General features: G+C 45.1%; 1 pseudogene; it reads left to right on the top strand.

The window, feature by feature from the left end:
* The first annotated feature begins 3515 nt into the window (after nt 1–3515).
* Nucleotides 3516–6865, top strand: LOC136547941 (tRNase Z TRZ1-like; annotated as a pseudogene).
* The last annotated feature ends 268 nt before the right edge of the window (nt 6866–7133 follow it).

Consider the following 7133-nt stretch of genomic DNA (forward strand, 5'->3'; position numbering starts at 1 on the left):
TTGGGTTGATAGAACTCCCCTGTATATGTGTTTGGGTCAAAGTTGTAATCCTCATCGTTTGGGACAGGCACTTTGCCATGCAGTGATACCAACTGCGCAAGGTACCAACCTTCAAGAGTAGGATCTTTTTGGCATGCCCATGGAAGATAATAAACTTGCGTGGCCTGTTGAGCCACAATATAGACATCGTCTCCTTGATAGAGGGAATCTTGTCGAATTTCAACTTGTCCAATCTCAGGGGCTCTTCTCGTGACATTGGGATCGAACCAATGGCATTTGAATACGACTGGCTTATGACCTCCGTGAAGCTCAAAGTTGAGCTCATATATTTCTTCGACTATGCCGTAGTAGTCGCGGTCATCGGTGCCGGGCATACGAACTCCAGTATTCGTGGTTTTTCGATTGGGCCGACTGAGCTCGTGGCTTCTTGTGTGGAAGCGATAGCCATTCACATCATATACGGTGAATGACTTGACCCTATAGGGGAAGCCTTTGACAACCTATTTCAACTCTTCATCCATTTCCGCATCCGTGCGTGCCTGTAAGGTGAGGGCGGATAGATCATTACTTGCTCGTAGGAGCAAAGTGGGATGTCACAGATGGAACGATGTAAATTGGATGGTACCTTCTTTTTGAACCATGAAATGAAATTAGGCACACCATCTTTGAGAAGACTATCTTGTTCTTGAGGGGAAGGATCCCTATTTCCTATCCAGTATGTATTCAAAAATTCCTTGAAAAAGCAAGAGACAAGGGGGTTGGATAGATAGACGATAGTGATGGCGTATGTAACAAGCTCATTGAGAACTTACTGCACATAAGGGTTCACTTCGTCAAGGTTCAACAACACATACAACATGATAGTGCGCCACTCATCATTCCGCAAGGTCTTGGTGCTTGAAGCGCTTGCCCTACCAAGTTGACCTTTGAAAAGGCTGAGATTTGATGACCTTTCGTCGGTGTTGCAACGACGGATTGGATTGTGCACGCTGGGAAGGCTATCCTTATAGTATGATGTTGTGAAGTTTGACACCTCCTCAAGAATGAATGCCTCTGCCATGGATGCCTCAATTCTGGCTTTATTTCTACACTTTTTCCGAAGAACCTTTAGACATCTCTTGATTGGATAGCACTAACGGGCTTGCACGGCCCCCCCCATTCGTGCCTCATGAGGCAGGTGCAAAATCAGATGCTGCATTGAGAGAAAGAAGCTGGGTGGGAAGATCTTCTCCATCTTACAGAGCAACATAGGTGCCACTTTCTCTAAGTCATCAATCACGGCCCGAGATAGCTCCTTGGCACAAAGCTGGCGGAAGAAATAGCTCAACTCTGCCAGGACACGCCACACATGCTCGGGGACAAAACCTCTGGTCATCGCTGGAAGGTGCCGCTCAATCCATATGTGGAAGTCATGACTCTTCATCCCTAACACTCGGCAAGTGGACACGTTCACTCCCCTCCTTAGATTCGCCGCATACCCATCAGGGAACTTTAACGACTGAACCCACTTACATACTTCCCTCCTTTGGTCCTTCTTCAAAACAAAATCGACCGAAGTCCTTTTCCATTTCTTGCCAGGTGCGGGAGTCTTCATCACTTGCTTTGGTCTATCGCACAGTGCTGCCAGGTCCACTCTTGCCTTAACATTGTCCTTTGACTTTTCTGCGTCCATGAGTGTTCCCCAAAGCACCTCGGCGATATTCTTCTCTATGTGCATTAAATCAATGTTGTGTGGAAGAAGAAGACAATTGAAATAGGGAAGCCTAGTCAAGCCCGATTTATGAGTCCACATGTGGTACTGACCATATCCATCAAAACGACCTTTCTCTTTATCAACTTTGAGAGCCTCTATCTCAGCACGGATCTCGGCAGCGGTCATCATCTGAGGTGCAGGATCGGTGACTTCAACACCTTTCGTGAAGTTCTTGATGTCTCGTCTGAATGGATGGTCAAGGGGGAGGAACTGACGATGTTGGTCGAACAAAGAAAACTTGCCACCACTCTTCAGCCAAGTGAACCTCACACCTGCCTTGCATATTGGGCATGGGAACTTCCTGTGAACACACCACCCGCAGAATAGGCCATACGCCAGGAAGTCATGCAGGGAGTAGTGGTACCACACATGCATTGTGAAGTTTCTCTTTGTAGCTCGGTCGTATGTCAGTACCCCCTTTTCCCAAGCATCGATCAAATCATCGAACACAGGCTCCATGAACACACCCATATTGTTCTCTGGATGTCTAGGAATTATCAGGGACAAAAATACGTTCTCGGATTGAAAGATGACACCGGGGGGGGGGGGGGGGAGATTCAGGGGTATCACGAACACGGGCCAACAAGTGTATGGGGCCACGGACAATCCATACGGGTTGAACCCATCTGTTGCCAACGCTACATATGTTATCTATCCTCTGGCACATGCATATGTAAGCGAGTAATAAAAACTACAGGTAAATCCACAAGACATTCCTACTATACATCTAATAGGTGAAGGATAGGTCCTAATCCCACCCGAGGATGCGTAGATGAGGTTGGCTTCCATGGTCCGCTCCTATCCAAGACAGAATTTTGGCAGCACCTCCCTGCTGTTCTCCTGATACATGTCCTGGCAGGGAGATTGTGTATCAGGAGAACAACAAGGAGGTGGTGCCGAAACTTTGTCTCGGACAGGAGCGGGCCACGGAAACCAACCCATCTACGCATCCGTGGGCTGTCCAAAAAACGTGGACAATCCAAAACAGGTATGGAATTTGGTATGCAAAGATCTGCATACCAACGACCGTATCTCTTTTGGACGGGAGACGCCTAACTGGGGTTACACGAGATACAAGTATGGAAGATGGGTTATACCTAGGGTGTCGGTGAGGTCAGGCTAGTGGGGCGGTGGCGAGTCGCTGCAGTGGCGAGGCGACGCGGTGCAGGCAGAACCGCAACACCGACGAAGATGATCAGGGTCGCCGAGTGCCTCCCAACGGTCCTCGTCCTGCAAAGAAAAGGCAAATGGTTAGACTCCATTGAAAATTTCGGCAGCACCTCCCCTGCACGGAGAGGTTCCCAAAACCTGCAGAAAACATTGGCACGAAGGCCAACAACCACATGTATACCAAACATAGGCACGAAGGCCATCAACCACATACATACAACAATAACTACTACTAACACTAAAACTATGAACAACAACTACAACTACTACTGTCACTACGACTTACTAACTAATACTAACACTACTAATTAACTACTACTACTAACACTACTACTTACTAACTAATACTAACATTAGGGCATACCTTGCCAGCGAGAATGCAAAGACCGAGGGCCGACGACGACAACGGGGACGACCGCTACGGCGTGAGGGTCGACAAACCGAGGCGGCACCTTTCTTCTCCTCTCTTCTCCTCTTCTCCTCTTCTCCCCTTCTCCTTCTCTCCTCCCTTCTCTGTCTTCTTCTTCCTCCTCCCCTTCTTCTCCTTCCTCCTTTCCTTCCTCCTCTTCCTCCTACCTCCTCCTCCTTCCTAATGCGGGCGCGCGGGCCGGGGAGCCGGCGGGGCGAGCACGCGGGGAGCCGGTGGCGGCGGCGCGGCGGCTCCGGCGGCTACGGCGCGGCGGTGGGGCGGCTACAGCGCGCGTGTGTGTGCGTGTGTGGTGTGTGCGTGGTGTGTGTGCGTGTGTCCGCTTTTTTATATTTCAAACCTCTTTGCCGAGTGCCAGATCCGGGGCACTCGACAAAGAAAGTATTTTGCCGAGTGCCCCTGATCTGGCACTCGGCGAAATAAAAAATTAAAAAAAAATCCTGTCCTGGCTTTGCCGAGTGCCTAGGGCTAGCACTCGGCAAAATATTCACTTTGCCGAGTGCCAAACCTTGGCACTCGGCAAAATAATTTTTTTTTTGTTTTTTGCCACCAACTTTTTTTTAGATTTGTATTTGTACCATGAACAACATGTTCAAATTTGGCACAATTTCATTGTTGTTTGCTATTTTTCTTCACTTTATTTCGTTTTCTTGCAATTTTCCGGAAAATGTAGGTTTGAACTGCAGGTGCATCAAATAATAGTTTTGATCCATTCCAAAAATGTTATTCTTGTTTGTTAGTGTCACTTTATGCTAAATCTAGGAACTGTCTCCAAATTTCGATCAACGTGCTCACGGGGCAACGTCGCGAACTTGCGTGCGAGTGGTTATTTAATTCTATAAAATTCAAAAGAATCCCGAAAATCATGAAACTTGGCGAGATGTTGTGATATCACATGCATATGCGGTGGTAAAAATCTGAAAAATGTTTGTAGTGCATGCCCTCGGCAAAGCTGGGAATTCTGGAACACACAGAATCCCAGCTTTGTCGAGCGCATGACCATAGCGCTCGGCAAAGAGGAAGCCTTTGCCGAGAGCTGAGCCATAGCTCTCAGCAAAAAAATGTCTAAAAAAATTGTCAATATTCTTTCCCGAGAGCTCTTCTGACAGACGCTCGGCAAAGTTTTTTGAAAAAAAAATTCAAAAATTCTTTGCCGAGAGCTTGCTAAGGCTCTCGGCAAAGATCAACTTTACCGTGACCTCTCGCCATCACGGCGAAATTTTTTGCCGATGGCCGGCTAACCCTCGGCAAATCCTTTGCCGAGAGCCCGAGATGCGGCTCTTGGCAAAGTAGCCTTTGCCGTGAGGTACTGTGCCGACCGGCCTTTGCCGAGAGCAACTCTCGGCAAAGCCTTCTTTGCCGAGCGTATCCGGCCCTCGGCAAAGAACCTCGTTCCAGTTGTGTGGTCGAGCGGCTGTTCGAGGTGTACCACAGCATGAGCAGGACAGACCTCAAGCTTAATCTGGCCCCCCTCGAGATCGGCGAGGAGTACCAGTTCAGGAGGGACCTCAAGGTCAGGGCTTTCAAGACATACCATGTCATACACTCATACCCAGCCAGGTGATCGATCGAGCTGAATTTTATTTTTTCATTGGGATTAGGGTTGTAATGTGTTGATGGAATTAATGAGGACATAAATCATCTAAAGATGTTCTATATGTAATGCAGGGGTATGTCATATACACCATGAAGCAGAAGCTCAAACAGGAGTTCATTGGTCTACCGGGATCCGAGATCAAGCGGTTAAGGTTACCAGGTGTGGAGGTCTGTCTATGTCTTTTCTTCGTGGTTGTATAATTGAAATTATACCACAGTCTGTAGTATACCAATTTGTAAATTAATTTGCAGGTCACGAATACGGTTTCCACCCCTGAGATTGCTTTCACAGGTGATACAACATCTGATTTCATTCTCGATCCGCATAATTCAGACGTTTTGGCGGCAAAAATTCTTGTTGCGGAGGTATTCAGTAGTAATTTGTTATCACTTGTCACTCTGCATCTAATTTCTAAGTTTGCATTGCAACATGTGACCAATTATATTATGATGGCATTAACAGCAAGTAGAAACTCTAACACATACCATATTGTCGACAGTAAAACAAACATCTTGTACTGCCGTACACTGGTCTATCTATTAGGTTGTCTGTATGCTATTTAATTATTCATGCATCGATTTATAAATCATGGGGATCAAGCATGAATTTGATCTGATCTTTAGATGATGTTTTGTGGCTTGTTTAACATAAAGCCTATAGTACGTATACAGTTCACAATATTCCAGTGTGCCAATTAAAGCAAATAACCTAACGATACATATGCCCTTAGAAACATGTTACATTTCCACTGCTGAATGTTTTATTTTCTATAGTCGTTCTCCTTTATGATATTTATAGTGAAATGTGCTCTATGAATTTCAGACTACTTTTCTAGATGACTCCTTTTCGGTTGAGCATGCAAGAGAATATGGCCACACACACTTACAACAACAACAACAACAAAGCCTTTAAGTCCCAAACAAGTTGGGGTAGGCTAGAGTTGAAACCCAACAGAAGCAATCAAGGTTCAGGCACGTGAATAGCTGTCTTCCAAGCACTCCTATCTAAGGCTAAGTCTTTGGGTATATTCCATCATTTCAAGTCTCCTTTTATTGCCTCTACCCAAGTCAACTTCGGTCTTCCTCTGCCTCTCTTCACGTTACTATCCTGACTTAGGATTCCACTACGCACCGGTGCATCTGGAGGTCTCCGTTGCACATGTCCAAACCATCTCAACCGGTGTTGGACAAGCTTTTCTTCAATTGGCGCTACCCCTAATCTCTCACGTATATCATCGTTCCGAACTCGATCCCTTCTTGAGATACTTATCTGAGGTATTATTTTATTATGCTATTATTTGAGATACTCCAAACTTGTTTATTCAACGTCGAAAATATATGTTAATACTAGTATTTACTGTGAAGTTTGTTTTTTGCAACGCAGTTGGCAAGCCAGTCTGAGAAGCTTGGAAACAAGGCTATTCTACTCATTCATTTTTCTGCACGTTGTACTTCAGAGGTTGGGCGCTGGGCTGATATCTAACCATTGTTTCAGTTCTATCTATTTAAATGCTATGGCCAGCTTTATTTTTTATTATTAATCCCATTTGGCTACTTCAATTGGTCTGTTCTATCCTAATTTCACTCATATTTAAGATGCTCTGTCACCTCCAAGTTTTTGTTCTAATCAGTGGGACAAAGATGCACACCTCTTTTCTACTCGAAAATCAGTACTTATGTTTAAGAAATATATGCTATTTTCTTTCTATGTTTTCATTTCCTCTTGGAAATTGGCATATTTGTTTTGCATTCGTTGGCTCTAAACCATTTCATTCTCTTGCTCTTCTATGAGGACTTACTTCGATAGAACTAAATCTCCTGAGATCTGATTCCTCTTTTTGTAGGAAATTGATGCAGCAATAAACGGATTGCCACAGTCACTCCGAAGCAGGGTTTATGCATTGTAGGAAGGCTTCTAAAGAAACATAAACTCAGAAATAAAGAATGAAGTATTTTGGATCAGATGAGGAAGGACATTTTCGAAATCGGATTCCCCAATATTTGCAACACATACTTTATTTTATCAGAATATCTATAGTACCAATCATGAGCTAAACCATGGGTCAGCCATGTCGCCTCTCAACCTGTCAACCGTTGGATCGAGTGAAAACTCTATTGTCAACCTGATAGCTCCGTGATTCTCATTGAAAACTCTATTTTCCCCATTCAAATTAAAGGGCTTGTCAT

Source organism: Miscanthus floridulus, chromosome 4, assembly GCF_019320115.1.
Source record: "Miscanthus floridulus cultivar M001 chromosome 4, ASM1932011v1, whole genome shotgun sequence".
NCBI lineage: Eukaryota > Viridiplantae > Streptophyta > Magnoliopsida > Poales > Poaceae > Miscanthus > Miscanthus floridulus.